Raw genomic sequence first — 22,843 nt, 5'->3', positions numbered from 1 at the left:
CCAGGTAGGTGGTGCCGTGGTTGGGATTCAAACCAACGACCCTAGTACTGCCAGGCGGAAGTGCTAACTATTTAGCCACTGTGCTGCTCCGTGTTTAGAACATAATTATACAGGGATTGATTTTTATACTTGTTCTGGGTCACTGCTGCAAAAAAAAAAAAAAATAGAAGTGATTAGATCAACCAAAAATCAAATGATAATCCATCCAGGCATCTGTCATTTTTAGAAGAAAGTATCTACAACGGCAGTCTACCTATTCCCTTATTAGTACAGGTTGATTGTCACCTCCTTTTTTTCATATAAACCATGGTTTGTAGCGTATCTACATTAGACGTGAATATTTTTTAGATAATCTAATAATGGAACAGTTTTTTATGCAGGTATATACTGTATGTGTATATACTGTAGGTATTTTGTTCTAAACTCTAATTATAAGCAAAATATTATTAGGGAACAGGGGTTGCCAATAGTGTTCACCATTTAAAGGCAATATATGAATGGTAGCCAAGAAAAGCTGTCAGCACACCCTTAAATGGGAAACAAGGTTTGTAGTTTTCGTTGTGTTTTAGTTTCAGTTTGTCACTCCTATTATTCTTTCCACAAGAGATAAAACATTGGCAAGATACCTTACATTAGAACACTGGATGGTATTAGAAGTAGATCAATTGATAATAACTTTGGCTCAGTTTTTGTCAGCTGGCACCAGATAGTAAATTATTTTCTGATTTTAAAATAGTTAATAATATCAATAAAATAATTTTATTGAGATCCTTTATAGTTGTTGTTGTAAGATATGTAGTACACAGGTAAACCGCAGTGCACTAGACACTCCCATGATCACGTTTTACATTCAGAAGAGTCAGTATATCCCTATTCACATATTCTATGTGAATAAGTACCTACAGCAGCACATACTGCTTTGCTGCCTAAATTCAGCTCCTAACTCTTCTGACACACCTTGGCATCTTCTTTCCTTTCTTGGCTATGTCCCTTGCTCTGCCAGCAATTAGCCCTGTGAACACTGACAATCAAGAATCCTGTTCAATTGCAATAAAACAGACTGGCACAATGTACTTCATAGCATCTGTTTATTTCCTTGCCACATTTTGTCATTTTGCTGTTCTCTTCCAAAAGCTACTTGTCCAGCAGACACCCCTGCCAGTAATGTTATATCCATATTCCTGTAAGACTGACTACCCACTCACATTTCCACTATACCAGCCTGTCTTTGTCTAATAGACCGGCAAATTTCCAGAATGTCTAGGCTTTGTTATGTTTCTATATGTTGCTATATAACTTTCATCACGGGGAACTGAGCACTGTCGGAATACAACTTAAATAATGAAAATATCCATGATCTCTAATTATTTCCTAATGGTTAACCAGACCCTAACACTTAACACATCCCCTACCTGAACCCTAACAATTAATCCTATCCCTAAAGTCTCAGGTTCAACTAGCCAACTGATTCGCACTATTCTCAAATCTCTCCTGCACCCAAAGTTCTGCTTAAAGCGTAGACATTGACTGACTGCTTCTGCCCCAGCAGCCAACCAGTCCTGATGCCTCACTCTGAAGCTGCTCTCGACTGTGGGTAAAAACTGAAAAATAACAGCATAAATTAAATTTGGATCAAGTCTGCTGCAGATGATAGGTAAGTGTTTTACTTCTTCTTTTCACTTTTTTTTAAGTAAAAGGTAGCACAAGGGGTAGGTAGTCCATTTTTGACATTCAATCTGATTAAACACTTACCCTAACTGTAACTCTTAACCTGACTCTTAAAAGGAACCTTCAAAAAATAACCTGAAATCTAAATCTTAAATCTTCCTTTAAAACCCATCTTTGGGGAAAGGAAAAAATGCTGCCTTGCAGTAAGGTGCTTCTCACTGCAAGATTTTAAGCACTTGCCCTCTGGAAGATTTACCCCCCTTTCTGACCAGGCCATTTTTTGCGATACGGCACTGCGTTATTTTAACTGATAATTGCGCGGTTATGCAACACTATATATAAATGAAATTTATGTAATTTTTTGCACACAAATAGAGCTTTCTTTCAGTGGTATTTGATCACCTCTGCGTTTTTATTTTTTGTGCTCTAAACAAAAAAAAAATAAAATTTTGAAAAAAACCCCAATATTTTTGACTTTTTGCTATAAAATATAAAGGGAAGGGGAAAGAGGCTGTGAGAACAATCTGTAGGGAGTCTTTGGGAGCGAGTGGTCAGGTAAGTAAACCGCTAGACCTAAGTGAACATTCAAAAGAGATGTTTGGGACTAAAAAAAACCCACAAACAATATAGACAATTAAACTAACTGGAGGGTTTTGAGTCTTGGCAAACCAAGGGGATTAGGTTCCCATACCAATTATATGGCTCTTATCAATGTATTGAAATCCGTTAATTGCTAACAGCAGGAATTTAAACTTCCCAAGCAGAAATTACATCAGTACTTGCAGCTGTGCCACATGTTGCATGAGAAGCCTGTCTTTCTACTAGGTAAAGCTTACATTGTACAAAGCAAAGGAGCCTGATATGTTATGTTTATGCCTCCTTAATGTCTAGTCATTGCATTTTGAACTAGTATACTAGCTAGCTGAGAGAAAGATATTGGTATATTTTTTCCCTTTTAACCCTACTCCCTAAATTGTCACTTTCCCCATCTCAAAAACTTACTCAGATTTTTATTATTCAGAGTTTATCTTGTATCAGAAAAGTTGTTCCAATGGGGTTGATGGGACACACCTCAGGTGTGGACATGAACTAGGTGATTTACTTCATCCCAAACTAGTTAGGGATTGGAGAGGAATAGTGTCATATCAACAATCTCTAAAATGTTACCAGTGAACATTGACGTAGATCTCAATGTTTGCTGGACTTGTTGGTTGAAGAATAATACCAACCAGACATGATAATACCCAATATTAGACTCATTTTCCTAGCACACAAATGGCTCTCCACTAACCCACCAACATTTCAGTTTTGGAATTCCTATGTCAGTGCTAGACCTGTCTAGACAAGTGTAGACCTTTATCTCCATATGTATATACAGAATATACATTATTCCAGTTGGACATACAGGTGATGTAATAGCACACTTTTTTTGAATATGGTTTATTATGATATGACAATGCAACAGTGGGTATATAGACTTTGCAATATACACTCCATGGTGGACTGACTATATACAGTATGTTATTGTATTCCTACAGATTGATCCTTCTCTGAGGACATGAAAAAACAGGAATTTAAGACATGACTGTTGGTTGAAGTGAATAAAACTTATTTGCTAAGCTTCAGCTTATTTACGGATCTCAGTGATCATTCACTTTGCTAAGTGAACAACGTCTATTCCTTTAACCACTTGCCCTCCAGAGGATTTACCCCCTTCCCGACCAGGCCATTTTTTGCATTACAGAGCTGTGTTACTTTAACTGATAATTGCGTGCTGTACAATGCTGTACCCAAATGAAATTTATGTACTTTTTTTTCCCATGAATAGAGCTTTCTTTTGGTGGTATTTGATCACCTCTGTGTTTTTTAGAAAAAAAAAGACCAACAATTTTGAGAAAAAAAAATATTTTTGACTTTTTGCTATTAAACATGTCCAATAAAATTTTTTTAATAAATCAAATTTCATCATAAATTTAGGGCACAATGTATTCTGCTACATGTCTTTGCTAAAAAAATCCCAATACGTGTATATTACTTAGTTTATGCAAATGTTGTAGAGTTTACAAATGGGAGTATATATACTGGAATATTTTTTTTACTAGTAATGGTGGTGATCAGCGACTTATAGCGGTACTGCGGTGGGCATTCTGACACTGGGGGGAACTGACTTGGTGTCACTGATGCCCCAGTGACACCAATACAGTGATCAGTTCTAATAAAAAGCACTGGGCAGGAAGGGGTTACCATCTGGGGTGATCAAAGGGTTAACTGTGTGCTGTGTGTGTTTTGCTATGGGGCTGTATCTGTGCTTTCCACTGTAAGCACACTGCTTTGTATGGCTCTGCTATACAGAGCCATGCACACTACTTTGTATGGCTCTGCTATACAGAGCCATACAAAGCAGTGTGCTGGAGAAGACAGGGGAGAGAATTGTATTGTTTACATATTACTTGATGATCACCGGGTGCCAGGGAGTAATCACTGGCCGGGACCCAGTGATTGACAGCCGAGGCCGCGAATGGCTACTCGTGCAGTTCGTGTGCGCCCCTACCCGGAAATGCAAAATCACGTATATATACGTAGTTTTTTTAACCTCCCTGCCACCCTGTAGCAGTATTACTGCTATAGAGTGGCGGTAAAGAAGTTAATAAATCAAAACCAATGTTTATGTCATCAAAACAGTATATTGCTCTGAGTATGGAAATGTGTGTCAGTCTGTTAATGTCACTATATATACTGTAAACTGCACTTGCCTCTGAAAAAGCATTGCCACCTTGTGTCTCCAGGGCTATTTACAGTTGTCGTCAACTGAGTATCCCTAGAGTATCATGTTACCTTTCAAATGCAATGGTACAGCAAGTTTATACAGTATTTGTTTTTTCATAAAATGTTTGAATTACTTTCATTTGATGGAATCAAACAATTTATTTTTTTTTTCCTTTCAAGTAGTCATAGAAAAACAATGTTATAAGCAATTGTTTCAACGTCAGTGAAGACATTATGAAAGGCATTGTGTGTGTTCCTGGTCTGCTGTCTCTCCTGTGATGTCATGTGAACAATTTTTAAATTACCCTTCAAATTCCTACACTTACAAGGATAATTTGGCTTGTAATTTAGAGGAAGTATAATTAAGATTCTGCTGTTTAGCTTTGCATGGTTATTTAGTAATGATATGGCAAATTTGTTACATGAGAACATCTATGTCAATAGAGGGGTGGGGTGTTGTTTTTCAAGTAAAATTATTATTTTTTTAATGAAAGAATTACAGGGAGGTAGCATTAAAAATGAATTCTATTTTGACATAAAATACTGGTAGTTTTTTTAGGAAAATATGCCTTTGGAAAGTAAGAAATAGTTCACTGTGCTATATTTAAGTAAAACTAAAGGCAAAGCTTTTTTTTTGTTTTGGATGGAGTGGAGATAAATTAGAATACTTGTCAGCTTTTATTGCTGCCTGTGCCCCCGTTAAGGAGATTCACCCTCTCTATTTCTCTTATTTACAATCATCATTGAAAGTAAAAGAAAATCCCACATTTTGGCGTGTCCCCAGAAAAGTAATAGAGGGGAAATCTTCCAGTGGGTACACTAGTTCTAGTGACCTGGGGGTCCCCAAGGGGTTCCCTTCATTTCTAGGGATTTCTTCTCACTTTCCGTATGGCTTTGGAACAGAAAGTAAGGGGTAATCTCCGCAATGGGACACAGATGGCGAAAATAAAATTTGATAGGGGTTATAACCCTCCATTCCTCTATCCAGAATAAAAAGAAAAAAAAAGTTTTGCCTATAGTTCTACTTTAATCCTAACAATGCAAAATTGAATTGTATTTGCATATACAGTTGCAAGAAAAAGTATGTGAACCCCTTGGGATTACGTGGAGTTTTGCATAAATTGGGCATAAAATGTGCTCTGAACGTCATCTAAGTCAACAATAGAAGAACACAGTCTGCTGAACATAATACTACACAAACATTAGATGTTGCCATGGTTTAATTGCACATAACATGTAAACATTCACAGTGCAGGGAGGAAAAAGTATGTGAACCTTTGGACTTAATAACTGGTTGACCCTCCTTTGGCAGCAATAACCTCAACCAAACATTTCCTGTAGTTGCAGATCAGACCTGCACAACGATCTGGAGTCATTTTGGACCACTCCTCTTCACAAAACTGTTTCAGTGTAGCAATATTCTTGGGATGTCTGGTGTGAATCGCTCTCTTAAGGTCATGCCACAGCATTTCAATCGGGTTGAGGTCAGGACTCTGACTGGGCCACTCCAGAAGGCGTATTCTGTGCTGTTGCAGCCATTGTTTTGTTGAATTACTTGTATGCTTTGGGTCATTGTCCTGTTGCATCCCCCATCCTCTGCGGAGCTTCAGTTGGCGGACAGATGGTCGTACGTTTTCCTGCAACATGTCCTGATAAACTCTGGAATTCATTTTCCCAATGACAACAATCCGTCCAGGCCCTGAGGCAGCAAAGCAGCCCCAAACCATGATGCTCCCTCCGCCATGTTTCACAGTGGGGATGAGGTTTTGATGTTGGTGTGCTGCGCCTTTTTTTCTCCACACATAGTGTTGTGTGTTCTTCCCAAACAACTCAATCTTGGTTTCATCTGTCCACAGTATATTTTGCCAGTAGTGCTGTGGAACATCCAGGTGCTCTTTTGCAAACTTCAAACGTGCTGCAATATTCTTTTTGGACAGCAATGGCTTCCTCCGTGGTGTCCTCCCATGTACTCCATTCTTGTTTAATGTTTTCCTTATTGTAGATGTGTCAACAAAAATGTTAGCATGTGCCAGAGATTTCTGTAGGTCTTTAGCTGACACTCTGGGATTCTTCTTTACCTCATGCAGCATTCTGCGCTGTGCTCTTGCAGTCATTTTTACAGGACGACCACGCCTAGGGAGAGTAGCAACAGTGCTAAACCTTCTCCATTTGTAGACAGTCTGTCTTACCGTGGACACATGAACATCAAGGCTTTTGGAGATACTTTTGTAACCCTTTCCAGCTTCATGCAAGTCAACAATTCTTGATGGTAGGTCTTCTGAGAGCTCTTTTCTGCGAGGCATGGTTCACATCAGACATTGCTTCTTGAAACCAGTAAACCCAAAACAGGTGTGTGTTTTTTAAGGGCAGGACAGCTGTCAGCAACACATCCAATATCATCACACTGATTGGAGTCAAGGTTGGCTCACTCCTGGCTGCAATTAGCTCTGGGAGAAGTCATTAAGCTAGGGCCTCACATACTTTTTCCTCCCTGCACTGTGAATGTTTACATGTTATGTGCAATTAAACCATGGCAACATCTAATGTTTGTGTAGTATTATGTTCAGCAGACTGTGTTCTTCTATGGTTGTGACTTAGATGACATTCAGAGCACATTTTATGCCCAATTCATGCAAAACTCCATGTAATCCCAAGGGGTTCACATACTTTTTCTTGCAACTGTAGCTTTTGGTAAGGGCAAGCTAACTGATAAATAAGGGATAACATCGAATGGGTCAAAAGTGATTACATTTTGCATTATTAAAGATATGTGACTAGGAATGGAACAGACACTCAGGATAGCCCAGATGGTAGAAATTGTTGTTCTGATTTTAACTCAGAATCTACAGTTGACATGTAGTAGAAACAAACCTCTACTGATTTTTTTAACAGTTTAACATTAATATTCTTAGATTATTGTTACATTGCTGACCTTGGTTTCAACACTGGCTGCACGTCATTGGTGCTAACCACAGATCCATAATGCTGTGTTAGCTGTTCATTTCTTCTACATGGCTGTTCCAGTTTCCAGCTATCAAGGGTATTGGCTTCACCCAAAAGTGGCTGGGTTTTGTTTATACTGTATATGTAATTGCTGTATTTACATTTACATGCACAAGACAAAAACGACTCAATATTTAAAGGTTTATTTCACTTTTTATCAAAAATAGACTAATCAGCTTCAAAAAGTATGCCTAAATGCTATTTTCATACCTGTTGGCCATTTTCACAATGAGTGAAGCCCGTCCTAAAAACCTCTAACAGTTTCCCAAGCTTGGGTGCTATTGCTCCTGTTGCAGCCACTGAGCTCATCCAAGGTATCAGGAGAGCACACTGAACACGTGCAGGACTCAGGAGAAGGATGGCACTTGCTTCTGTACTGCTGGGGGTGCTTGTCCTAATGCCTGCTTTGTCCTAGAAAGAAGACAGGACACAAGTTGAAAACCTGTTAAGAAGTTTTGAGGCAGGCTTTATTCACTGCGAAAATGACCTACAGGTATGAAAACAGCATTAAAGCATATTTTTTTTAAAGCTGCTTAGTTTAGGTTTATGTAATGGTATTTAGGGACTAAATAGGATTTGTTTTATAAAAGTAAACTAACCCTTTAAACCAGCTAGCCAGCAATAAGAACACCAAAACATGTTTCTCATTGTAGATCAAGCACAGGTCTGAGGTCTCAGAGATACAGTATACATAAACATTTGGAAAGTCACACTGATACATCAAGGCTCTTCTTTAAAGTCTATAGGAGCACTCAAACTAGGACATATCCATACAGTTTCTGGAAGTCAACCTGGAATAACCAAGTCTCTATGATGTGAAACAAAGATTTTGGAATAAAACATTTAAACTTTTATTGAATAGTGCAACTATGATACTGTGAAGTACGCTAAACTTACTAATAAGAAATCTCAGAACTGCCATAATGATTTTTGCAAGCTTATCTAGACTGACTAGACCAGCCTTTCGAAACCTTTTTTTTACCTTGAAAGAACCCTTGACAAATTGTCTGAGATCTCAGGAAACCCTTAAATAATTTTATAATCTACATTGGTGTGATCAGTGAGCTGTTGATGTAACAAGTATTTTTAGAAATAGCAATAAAAAATTAAATAAATATTGAAATTTGCCTCCTTAATGTGAACTTTGTGCTTGCTTTTTTCTGCACAGGTGCTCCATTCTAGGTCAAACTTGAGATAAGCAATGCACAGGGGGACAGCAGGGCAGAGCACAGGGGATCAGCAGGACAAAGTACAGGGAGTCAGCAGGGCACAGCAAAAGGGATCAGCAGGGCAGAAGATATGGAGTCAGCAGTGCAGAGCACAGGGGGGCCATGAGGGCAAAGTACCTGGAGGCAACAGGGCACAGTAAATAGAGTAAGCAAGGTGTAGTTCAGGGGGGCAGGAGGACTTGGTACAGGGAGGCAGGAGGAAATGGTACAGGAATCAGGATGGCATGGCAGAGAGGTCAGGTGCAGCAAGCCACAGTACAGGAGGGCAGTATGGGTAGAAGCAGTCTAAAGTACAGTAGCAGTTTCCTTCACAAGCAGAGTGGTGCAGGGAAGCTGCTGTGACAGATTCTTGTTCTGGCACGCTGATCCCTGCTGACCCTACTATCTCGTCTATCCCATGTAATGTCACATACAAGCCTCTGGGATGGACTGGAGGGGAGGGCCACAGTACACTTAAGGATTCTGGTTTCCTGTACCACTCTGTAAGTAGGGATGGAGCATTTCAGACTGAGCTAGGTGGAGACACGATCAACCCGTCAATTGCCTGCAATCACTGGGTAGATCGCAGAGGACCCACTAGGGACTGCTTGTGAAACCCTAGTTGAGAAACCCTAGAATAAACCATCTCTGTAAGGTGGGGGAAACTGTTTACTCTCAATAGCACAACAGCTGCAGAAACATACCATAAAGCTTATATGTTTCACAGAACTATGCTGGCTAGCTGCAAGCCATAAATATGAAATTTGTATATGCAATATCTAACATTTACCTTGCTAAAAAGTAAAATGTATTTTAATATGAAGAATGTAAATTTGTAGGCAGAATTGATTTTAAGTAATTAGCACAAAATATGCTACATTGTATGTGATTATGTAATACAACATGAAATATCTAGCAAAGTTCTAGACCATTGGTCTCCAAACTACGGCCCGGGGGCTGGATGTGGCCCTTGGCCTGCCTTTACCTGGCCCTTGGGGCACTATTCCTCCCACTGAAACCTTCTATGGGGCACTATTCCTTACACTGACAGCATCGATGGGACGCTATTCTTCCCATTGATACCAACAAAGGGGCTTTACTCCTTCCATTAAAACCAATGATGGTGCATTGCTTATGCCCACTAATGTCAGGGCATTTTTTACTCCCACTTGCCACAGTCCGGCCCTCCTAAAGTCTGAAAGAGATTAAACTGGCCCTTTTCTTAGAAAGTTTGGAGACCCCTGTTCTAGACCATGGTTACCTAAATACATATGGTCATGGGAAATGTTCTAAAAATAATGATAGCATGTTTCGAAGGAAAGATACCGATGGGAGAGTAAATCAGGAACATATTTATTGAGGAAGTTGAAGGAAAAGAAAACAAAGAACTTTATAGATAAAATGAAAAAGGAGAAATGGTATATTCAACCACCGATATCGCCAACATATTCCAGAGATTCTATAGCAGGCTATATGGGTCAAAAGGTAAACATCAGAAGGAATTAGAAAAAGAGAGAAGGGAGAAGAGGAGGATTTATTTGAACGAGGCCGGTATGCCTAGATTGGATAAAGCCAGATTAACAGCTTTGGATAGCCCAATATCCACTGAGGAAGTCAACTTAGCATTAAAGGGCACAGCTATAGGGAAGAGCCCAGGACCTGATGGATTCACATTGGAATACTACAAGAAGTTTAAAGAACAATTAGCCCCTAAATTGTTTATCTATATGAATGCACTGGGAGAGCAGACAAAAATGAGGGAGGAGTCGTTACAGGCATATATCACGGTTATACCCAAGGAAGGGAACGACTAGTCTCAGTGTACCAGCTACAGACCTATATCTTTGTTGAATACTGATACAAAACTGTACATGAAGGTATTAGCGACACACTTAGACCAAGTGAGATTTATCCTGGGTAGAGAGGGAAAAGATAACTGCCTAAGAACATTGCTTATCCTGCAAAAGATTGAAAGAGGATAGGTTCTGGGAACTATTCTCTCAGTTGACATCGTGTCGATCATAAAACCCCAATCTACTCTATCAAAGGCCTTTTCAGGAACATTAGGAATTGGGCCTAGAATGGTGCAGTGGATAAAAGAGCTATACAGGTTCCCTCAGTTGCAGTGAAAGTAAGCAGCTCACTATCCAAATTTTTTAGGATGTATAATGGAACCAGACAGGGATGTCCTCTATCTCCGCTGCTATTTGTGATCTCTTTGAAACCGTTTATAGCAACTATTAGAAACAGCGTAGATGTCAAAGGAATGTGGATGGGGGGCATTGAACATAAATTGGCAGCATATGCAGATGATATGCTGTTTTATATAGCAAATTCCAGATTAACTTTACCAAATGTAATGAAAAAACTGAAAGAATATGGACAGCTATCTAACCTGAAAATCAAACCCTCAAAAAGTGAGATCTTAAATATAAATATCCCAAAGGCCGAGAATTCCCCTATAAATGGAGAGAAAAAGAAATAAAGTATTTGTGAATAAAATTAACATCGTCTATAAAAGATTTATATCAGGAAAATGATATTCCGTTAATAAATAAGATAAAGGATGAATTGAATAAAGCCCCCATGGGAAAGTAGTCCTGTATAGGTTGGATAAATATAATTAAGATGGTAATAGTACCAAAAGTTTTGTATAAATTTGACAGGGAATCGCTGGCTTAAAAAAATGATACTAGAACGATGCCTGTAGCTGCAAGCATTATCCCAATATCTCCACTTCAAGCTCATGTGACGTCGTACAGGCAGGAAGTGGTTAACAGAAACCAAAAAACAAACTATAGTCATGAAGCAGTAGGAATGCTTAAAAAAGGAATAAAAAAGCTCTACCGCAGACAAACAGAAAGATTTTTCTAAGGAACTATCCCAGTACATTAAAACAGCTTTCATATTTGCAACTGGTAATATTGCAGCTACTCCAGAGTTTGTCTGAGCTGCAGTGATAAATAAAGTAGCTGCATGAAGTATCAGCAGCTTCCTACATGAGTGTGAGCTGGTAGATCCTTACACATAAACTATACTGCTAAAAGTATTCACTTAGTAAGGCGCCATTAGATAAGTATATTTGGATACCACAAGAATTTTGTTTGTGGGATGCGGAAACAAACACTGAATGTATTTAGGATTTGAGACAAAATACACAAGCAGAAGAATTGGAAATTTAATTCATTCTCATTTCCATTGATGGAAACTAAATTTTTTTCCACCCGGGAATGGTAATATTTCAGGTAAATGGTTAATTGATAGAATTGCACGTTTAAAAGATATTGTGGATAAAGGGGTTTTATGTTCTTTATCTGATTTGAAGAATAAGAAGGAAATGTTTTCTACATTAGATGAGTGGCGGTATGGTCAAATTAGACATTTTGTTGCAAAGCTCCCACAACTACAAGAAAACGAGGAAGAATTGTATCCCTTAGAACAATTGTTGAGTACAAATAGAACAGAAAAACACACTACCTCTAGGATTTATAGAATCCTTACTGAAATAGAGGGATCGGTACACTAAAAGTTTTTGGAAAAGTGAGAAACGGAGTTCGGAACAAAATTGAGTGAGCAACAAAAAAGTAAAATGTTTAGTTTAACACATGGGGCGGTGAATATGAATATAGTGGAAATTAATTATAATTATATAGTGGTAAGATGGTATATTACACCTAATTTGATGCATAAACTAAGGCTAGAGGTCTCATCCCAGTGCTGGAGGGGATGTGGGAGTAAGGGTACAATGGCACATGTCTGGTGGGAATGTCCCAAAATAAAGGAGTTTTGCAATATATACAAGAGATCTAGAGAATTAGTGTACCGATGGACCCATGGGTTTGCCTATTTTATAAATCGGTGAAGCAATATAAAAATATGATATTGTTCCATCTTTTAAATACAGCCAAAAGCCTTATTCCTAAATATTGGCAAACAACAGAATCTCCAAAAATGAAGATTGGATGGAAAGAGTTGAGTGTGTGTATATATATATATATATATATATATATATATATATATATATATATATATATATATATATATATATTGTATATACATGATGGAAGAATTGTACCATATAGATGTACCATATAGATGAGGATAAAATGGAAACATTTAAGAAGGTCTGGGAAGAATGGTATATTTTCAAAAAGATTCTTAGATGTGGTTGGAGTGTAGGGGAATAAAGAAAATAAGTAAGAAGGTGGGAAAAACAGAAAAGAAAGGGGGAAAAGATAAGGATGGGAGATGGTAAGATGGAAGAAGATCAAGAAGTAAACAGAAAGACAAAGAAGACAAGGGGTAGGGAATTATGTGGGGAAGGGGGGGGGGCAAATATGGGAATAGGGGAAGTAAATATGTATAGATTTTTGTATGGTACAATGTTGGTTTGAACTGGATTTGTATGATTAAAAATCAATAAAGATATAATAAAAAGAAAAGAATAGACTTCCAGTAGAAGCAAGTCAGCCAACAGTAAAAAGATTCAAACAAGTAACAAATATATATATATATATATATATATATATATATATATATAGGGGCAGACTGACAACTCATGGGGCCCCCGGACAATAGGGGATCATGGGGCCCCTGTGTCCTTGCCCACACTCAAACCACTCCCGAAATGGCTTATGAAAGGTACCAGGGGCATCTCATGGGGCCCCCTACTGACCCCGGGCCCTCGGGCAGTGCCCGAGTGTCCGAATGGTCAGTCCGCCCCTGTAAATATATATATATATATATACTGTATATATATTGCTAAAAAAAATTAAAATCAAAGGAAAACATTTTAATCAGAGTATGAAATCAAATCAATTAAACTCCTGGGATATCGATCTGGTCAGTTAAGTAGCAGAGGAGGCTATTAATCAGTTGCAGCTGTTAACAATAGGTGCACTAGATGGTCAACAATGAGACAACCCCTAAAACAGGAATGGTTTGGGTGGAGGCCACTGACATTTTTTTTCCCTACTCATCTTTTCTGACTGTTTTTCATGCATTTGGCTAGGGTCAGTGTCACTACTGGTAGCATGAGGCGATACCTGGACACTACAGAGGTTGCACAGACAGTCCAACTCCTCCAGCATGACACATTCATACATGCCATTGCCAGAAGGTTTGCTGTGTTTCACAGAACAGTCTCAAGAGCATGGAGGAGATTCCAGGAGACAGGCAGCTACTCTAGGAGAGCTGGACAGGACAGTAGAAGGTCCTTAACCCATCAGCAGGATCAGCAAATGCTCTTTTGTGCAAGGAGGAACAGGATGAGCACTGCCAGAGCCCTACAAAATGACCTCCAGCAGGCCACTCTGGTGTGAATGTTTCTGACTAAACAATCAGAAACAGACCCTGTGCACACCGTAGAGCTCAATTAGCACTTGCCATTGAACACCAGAATTGGCAGGTCCATCACTGGCACCCTGTGCTTTTCACAGACAAGAGCAGGTTCACCCTGAGCACATGTGACAGACGTGAAAGGGTCTGGAGAAGCCGTGGAGAACATTATGCTGCCTGTAACATGGTTCAGCATGACCATTTTGGTGGTGGGTCAGTGATGGTCTGGGGAGGCATATCCATGGAGGGGCACACAGACCTCTACAGGCTAGACAATGGCACCCTGACTGCCATTAGGTATTGGGATGAAATCCATGGACCCAATGTCAGACCCTACCCTGGTGCAGTGGGTCTGGGGTTCTTGGAAGATGAAGGAATTGATACCATTGAATGGCCCCCACACCTCTGGGATATCATGTTTCAGTCCATCTGATGCCACCAGGTTGCACCTTAAGTGATGCCCTGGTCCAGGTCTGGGAGAAAATATCCCAGGACACCATCCATCATCTCATTAAGAGCATGCCCTGACGTTGTCAGGCATGCATACATGCACATGGGGGCCATACGAACTACTGAGTACCATTTTGAGTTGCTGCTAATAACTTTTTTAGCAAAATGGACAAGCCTGCTGCATAGTTTTTGCACTTTGATTTTCGGGGTGTTTTTGAATTCAGCCCTCTGTAGGTTGATAATTTTCATTTCCATCAAACGATGGGGCATCCTTACTTTCCTAACACATTACCCAGTCCATATCAGTATAGATATCCAGCATGATATTTTTCCCATTGAAATCTGATATGTTTTCAAAGTGTTCTTTTACATTTTTTTGAGCATTGTGTGTATATATATATATATATATTGTATAGAAATATAAAAGTAAAAAATTATGAAATAAAAAGGGGCAGACTTGATGGACCACTTGGTCTTTTTTCTGCCATCACTCTTCTATAATTCAACATGTCAACAAGCCTGTGTTTTGTGTGTTCTGCCATTTGGAACACTGCTTAGATCCAAGAAAATAGGTAAGAAGTCTGGTAAATCATCTTTTACTTTAAGCCTACTGTATATTCAAATGAACATATGTTTGGACATCAAAAGATATCTTTCATTTTCTGCTTACTGGTGGGAAATTTAAATCTAGTATGGTTGGGTTACTAGGTCAGATAACTTCTTTGAATGGTCATATAATGGCAAAAAATATGACATCATTTCACAGGATCAAACACACCTAGGTTATAAACATCAATCTCTCTTAATATTGCTATATTCTAGAAATATAGTGAAACAAAGTTTCATGGAGTCAAATGCCTTTAATGGTCTCCCAAATCACCATATATAGACATCAATAACCTTCTAAGGAAAAGTTCTGGTGTGAATAATGCAAATTTGGATTCTACTTTCATCCTTCATAGAAGCTACCACAAACAGTTCATGACCTGTATAACCACAGTCCAAAAAGGACTGAAGCTGTTCTAAAGCCAAAATGTGGCTTTGTTTTTTGTCATGTTCCTTAGATAACAACATTGCTGGGAGCTTCTTTTATTTTAAAATAAAATAAAGGTATATTACCTCCATGTATCTTTCATGCATGAAGAGTCTTTATTGGCCATACAATAATATGGGCTATCTCAAGATATTTGCCCACTCAGCATTTTAGCAGAATATTAACAGACTATGACTTCCATGCTATATTCAAAATATTTTTACTTTCACGTGGGTTCAACTGCATAGTCCAACCTCTAATATTTCTCAGCATGTTGACTTTGAAATAGCCATACATTATAAAGAACTGTATGTAAAAACTTGTGTTTATGTTGTCTTGAATATTATGGGTCACTTACTATCTTGATCATCAGACTGGAATTTCACTGCTGGGAATTTTCACTGCTGCTCCTCAATTTCAGCTTTTGATGTGATGCCAAACTTGACTTAGTTCATAAAAAGGAACTCTTCAATACATTGACTCCTTACAGAAAACTATTGCAGATACTCAGGCAGACAGGAATTCTTTACTCTGCACATTCTATTCCCAAAGGTAAAGTGAGAAAAAAGCCATAGAATGCATCAACATGTAGAGATAATATAATATGGTCTTTGTAAAGCAAAAGTCATGGCTCACAGTGCGAATATTTTATTACCTCACTTTGGACTCCAGTACTACTGATACCCAAAGGAACGTTTCCGGGTGCTTACCTTGGCAAACCCAGTGGAGAAAAGATTTATTAAAAGAAAACATTCCAATGCTTATGCAAGTGGTAAAATTTATGCTGACAGATACAATTTGTAAGATAATATATATATATATATATATATATATATATATATATATATATATATACTGCATATCAGTTGTGCTCAAATGTTTGCATACCCTGGCAGAAAACAGGAAATCTTGGCATTTGTATTGAAAATATTATTATTATTATTATTATTATTATTATACAGGATTTATATTGTGCCAACAGTTTACTCAGCGCTTTACAATATAACGGGAGACAATACAGCAACAAAACAGTTCAATACAAGAGGGATAGGAGGGCCCTGCTCAAATATCATGCCAAAAAAACTGCTTTTTATTTAAGGATAGTGATCATTGGAAGCCATTTATTATCACATAGTTGTTTGGCTCCTTTTTAATTCATAACGATAACAGAAATCACCCAAATGGCCCTGCTCAAAAGTTTACATACCCTGAAATGTTTGACCTTGGTACAGACACACAAGGTTAGGTTACAGATCTGTGGCTTTTTTCATTGCAATTAGTGTCTGTGTATAAGTCAATGAGTCAGTGAGTTTGTTAGCTCTCTCCTGGATGTACTGAGCAGACTAGATACTGAGCCATGGGGATCAGAAAAGAACTGTAAAAACACCTGCGTAACCAGGTAATTGAACTTTATAAACATGGAAAAAGATATAAAAAGATATCCAAAGCCTTGAATATGCCAGTCAGTACTGTTGAATCACTTATTAAGAAGTGGAGGATTTGGGAATCTCTTGAAACCAAGCTAAGGTCACAGTGAGCAAGAATGATTGCAGCCACAACTTCCAGAAGAATTGTTTGGGATACAAAGAAAAACCCCCAGGTAACCTCAGAATAAATACAGACTGCTCTGGAAAAAGACAGTCAGTGTGGTTGTTTTTCTTCTCTCTAGTGGGTGGTTCAAAGCAGTTGACAAGGAGGCAATACGACACGCAACAAATTGGATTCTAAACAAGGATCGGTAACTAGCAACACTAGTATAAACTAGTCCTACATTAATTTTTTTTCTCAGTTTGGGAAAAAAAAATTCTATAAATTAACAAAAGTTAATCATTGTAAGCACCCCTGTCAGTGTTAAATGGTTTTTCTAAACCTTCTGACATCCACATTTGCTGGACAGCTTGACTTGAATGGGGGAGAGTCTGGTCAGTCATAGGATTATTTCCCATATTCACAGATGATGTTAAAGGCAGCATATTATTATTATTATTATACAGGATTTATATAGCGCCAACGGTTTGCTCAGCGCTTTACAATATAAGGGAGACAATACAGCAACAATACAGTTCAATACAAGAGGGATTTGAGGGCCCTGCTCCTTGGAACTTACAATCTAGGAGCATAATCAATGAAAGAACATTTCTTAATATAGACAGAGGAAGGAGGTTGGTGTGTCCCTATTGGACCATCTGCTGTTTTGCCTGCAGACCAGAAGCTGTTAAAGTGGTATTAAATCCAAAAGCAAAAATGTATTTTATTGAAGATTTCCAAATCTTAGATGTGATGGCTGCATTAGTTTTATTTTTAAGGCTTGTTTCTTCTATTTTCATCTGATGATATACAGTAGCTAGTTGTTTTTCAGATAAAGGGAGGAGACAAACCATTTACCACTGATGGGCTGCTTACAATGATCAGCTTTTATTTATTTATGTAAAACCTTTATCCCAAAATAAAGACCTCTTCGCTGAACCTGCAAAAGTTTGGTCTAAATTTGTTAGTGTATTTAAATCTGTTAGTTCATCTAACACTCCTCTCCCCACAGACTGGCAATGCTGCTGTCCAAAGGTGCCCCCTGTGTTTCTTCATCCAGAGTGTAGGCACTCTAATACAGGACCTATGTTACTGGCCAGATCACCAGGTAAAATCAGAGAGAAAAAGCCTAAAAACATGAAAACAAATGCAGCCACCACATCTAATGAATAGTAAGCTGCAATATGTTACATTTTTGGTTTTGGGTTTAATGCCGCTTAACCGATTGCAGCATGGAAAGTTCAGACATAGGAAGAGGACAGGCATACCTGCAGTGAAGATTTCTCTGGGTCCAGCTGCCTACACAATGTAAGATATACGTCATTACAGGTAGGTGATGTGTAAAGCTGTACATATTTTTTTACATTTAAACTTCAGGTTTAAATAGGTTTTAAATGTAAGAACATATTTGCAGTGTTTAGATAGTATTCATGCTTTTCTAGTTAGAATGGCAAATTCCAGAAGACAGACTAAAACTAGCATCACATGCCATGGTCTAGATTAAAGACAGGCTTTAGAAGAGTGAACATATACAGTCAGGTCCATAAATATTGGGACATCGACACAATTCTAACATTTTTGGCTCTATACACCACCACAATGCATTTGCAATGAAACGAACAAGATGTGCTTTAACTGCAGACTGTCAGCTTTAATTTGAGGGTATTTACATCCAAATCAGGTGAACGGTGTAGGAATTACAACAGTTTGCATTATATTTATTATTTATAGAGCTTCCTTTTGGTGGTATTTCATCACCACTGGGTTTTTATTTTATGCTAAATAAAATAAAAAAATAAAAAAGACTGAACATTTTGAAAAAAAAAATGCATTTTTCCTTGTTTCGGTTATAACATCTTGCAAATAAATAACCTTTCTTCATAAACTTAGGTCAAAATGTATTCTGCTACATTTCTTTGGTGAAGTTTTTCTTTGTTTCTATTATAACATTTTGCAAACAGGTAATTTTTCTTCTTCTCTGATGTGCGTTGATAACGCTGCACTGATAGGTGGCACTGGTGAGGTGGCACGGATAGGCAGCGCTGATAGGTGGCACTGGTGAGCTGGCACTGATGAGGTGACACTGATGAGGTGGAACACTGATATGCAACAATGATGGGCACTGATAGGTGGCACTGATAGGCAGCACTGATGGACAGCATTGATGAGCACTGACTGGCAGCACTGCTGGGCACTGACTGGTGGCACTGCTGGACACTGATGGGTGGCACTAATGGAGGGCACTGGTGGGTGGCACTGCTGGGCACAGGTGGGTGACACTACTAGGTGCTGATGGGCACAGGTGCGTGGCACTGCTGGGCACAGGTGGATGGCACTGGTGGGTGGCACTGCTGGGCACTGATCATCAGGGCACTGATGATCAGTGCCGATCTGTCCTCTGACAATTGCCGGTTATTGGCATACTTTCCTCACACTGTGACAGAGTGAGGAAAGTGCAGCCGATACCTGGCAACTGCATTTACCGGTGATCTGGTATGTCATTGGACACAGCTGATCACATGGTAAAAGGCCGCTATGATTGGCCTTTTACCACATCCCATGGTCAGCTGTGTCCGTAGGACACAGCAAACATGGAGATCGCTGGGTGCGTGCCCCTGGGGGCACACTGGAGGGCGCTTCATATGATGCCCTCCCAGGACTGGACAATCGCTCTGTAGCTGGTTAAAGTGGTTGAAGATGGCCAACAGATGTCCTATTGAGGGCGGAAATGAGTTATAAAATGGCTGATCTGCATGTTTGACGTGCACATCCTTTGATAAAGTCATAATGATGAGACGCATCAAAAAGTGATGTCAGACATCATTCGGAAGTACAGCGGCAGCCATCTTGGAAAAGGTCTCAGAGCAGGTGTTGTATGTTGACTTTCTTTCACACACTGTAAGCTCTTATTCTACTACACTATGGTCTATTTTTGTTTGGCTCCACATGAATAACGGCTGATTGGAGGACCAGCAGTAAAGGGAACCATAGGAGTCGGAGTGGCGGTTCATGGCATTGTTATGCTCTATATCATAGGAGAGTTTGGTAAGGTGCATTGTTTTTAAGGTTGCGGAACATTATTGGTGGATAAAGCACATGTTTGGGGTGATCACAGAGTTGGAAAGAGTTTAAGTACAACAATTTTATATAATCGTTCCACTATGTTTAACACTATCACACTATGTGATCGTTTTTCTTTTTTCAGAGAGTTGTTTTGGAAGCAAGGAAAAAGGAAGATTGATGCAAGGTCAATTTATATAGAAGCAAGACAATTTGGATGGTAGGTTAAGAGTAAGGATGACAGGTATTGGAGTGTTGTCAAATGGTGGATAAGTTGGCACATTATTTGCACAGTTTATGTGAGTTTAATATATAATTTGAATTGTGCTTTAAGGAGATAATACACTATATGTGCTTTCTGTATGTATTTTTGCATGGGAAGAGAGAATCTTCTTAGAAGAGGAATAGGGGTTAACATGTGTACATATTCACATATAGATTGAAGGATTCAATTAACTCTATTATCTGGTGAGAGCATATGAAGAACTGATGGACATTTCCAGCATAAGATATCTCATTTGACTGTGGAAGGGAATTAGAAATTGTTTATTGGACTTATACACTGGACTATATTATATATGTTCCCAATGCTGCATTCGCTGTCCAATCCTCCCCTTTCCTGTGACAGTAGTACAAGGAGAAGTTCCGCGTACCAGCTGTCACTTTTCAAAAACAGAGCAGCCATGTGGGGCTCCACTCATTCATTCACAGAGTTATCAGAAGAACACAGAACAGAGGATGACTGTATAAGTCTTTTGTGACACAGGTGGGATAGGACTTGAAAGATGCAGCTGGAGATCGGCGTGACAGGCAATGTGATCCATGGGCAGGAGCCGTATCCTCGCTGGAAAGCAAACCAGCACTGGAGCTATAATATAACCCTGTTAATTAGCTAAAACATGTTGTGATTCAGAAGAGCAGATACATCACTTTTTCTGTCTCATAAGGTGTAGTCTGCTCTGTCCTATAAATAAAATGCCCAAAGAGGTACAGATTTGGTAAAATCATTGGTAAAATTAGAGAAAACAGTACACGCATACATACATTTGGCTTCATTTTGTTTAGGAATACTTGCCCTGGTGCTGGAGCCAAAGATCTGTCGGACAGCTAAAAAATGTGTTTTTACATTCTCCACTTTTCATGATATTACAATATGTAATTTGTTGATCTCCAGCCTTTTGTAAAGAGATCACATTGCTTCTGTGTGGTCACTGAGAAATCTAAATAAATGTTTGTTATATTTAAAGTGTAGGTATAGACTTGTCCAGGGGTGGACTGACAACTCATGGGGCCCCCGGGCAATAGGGGATCATGGGTCCCCTGTGTCCTTGCCCAAACTCAAAAAAGCCTATGAAAAAGGTACCAGGGGCATCTCATGGGGCCCCCTACTGACCCCGGGCCCTCGGGCAGTGCCCGAGTTTCCAAATGGTCAGTCCGCCCCTGGACTTGTCTTTATAGTTTTGGATAAAAGGGAAGAATTCCAATCATGGAAATGAAGAATATGAGAAGTGAGAGGTCTTGGGGGAACTTAATAGTGGGGTACTCATTCTGTTTTTATGTGCTCTATCATGTCAAATTAGATTTACCAAACTGTTCTGCTTGCCGTGCTGTTTCTTCTTGTAACATTTCATATGTCGTTATTGAGGAGGGGTAACTATATCTTCCAGGCCACCTGTACTCAGTTTCTCTGAAGTTGTATAAACATACATAAAAAATTACCACTTCAGGTAGGTGGTCTTATGGACCAATTCCTCCCCACAGTATAATATAAATAACATAAACAAACAGGCTACATTTCTGTTTTTACTTGATATCCAACAAGCTTTATTGCAAGTAGTGCAAACTCACACAGCCACATTATGGCACTCAATGCCAGATCTTTACCTACTCCATCAACACATTTCTCCTCAATAGGGGCTTAGTCATGAAGGTGGGTACTGGAGCAGGGTGTGGGTATATATGTAGCACAACCCCCTTAGGAGTTGCTGAGTTATTTTCAGGCTCCCTGTAATTCTGGACCCCTCTCTGAAAGCCCAATCCCTGCTCACACCACAGTACTCTTTTAACCAGTTTAGATTACTACCAGAAAGTAGACTCACACACAGATTACAGTAAACTGGAGGGCACTGGAGCAGGGTGTGGGTATATATGTAGCACAACCCCCTTAGGAGTCGCTGAGTTATTTTCAGGCTCCCTGTCATTTTGGACCCATCTCTGAAAGCCCAACCCCTGCTGACACCACAATACTCTTTTAACCAATGTAAATTACCACCAGAAAGTAACCTCACATACAGATTAGAGTAAACCGGTATGATGTTTATATTAAACTTCAATGTAAGCTTGGTTAAACAGCACAAAGCAGTATAGGTGAGTATAATAGCAATTGCCACTGTTAGCAACTTTAATCAAAGAAACAACACATACAGCAGAATCTCAATCAGTGTTAGCAGACCTGCTTTTCAGAAGTTAACCCAATACCTCCAATCTGAGAAGTTTCTAGTCCCCAGTGAGCAAGGAAAACTACCAAGGGCTGTACTGGTTCACTTTGGGCCCTCAGAATCTGATGGCAAGCTTTAAATCTGAGATAGAAAAGAGCTCTTTGGCCAGAGTAGTCAATGTCCCTTTAAATGCAGTGAGGAGTCTTTTGCACACTTGTCCAGTTGGTGCACAAGTAGGAAGAGATGATGGTAACAGTTGCTAAAAAAGGATTAATAACAGGAAAGGAAGAAAGAAGGAAAAGTACTATCCCTTTAGGTGGCACTTGAGAATGAAGCTAGAAAACTTTTGTAGG

Source organism: Staurois parvus, unplaced genomic scaffold (assembly GCF_062004578.1).
Source record: "Staurois parvus isolate SC_StPar_1 unplaced genomic scaffold, SC_StPar_1.0 ptg000372l, whole genome shotgun sequence".
NCBI lineage: Eukaryota > Metazoa > Chordata > Amphibia > Anura > Ranidae > Staurois > Staurois parvus.
This window is presented reverse-complemented; position numbering follows the sequence as displayed.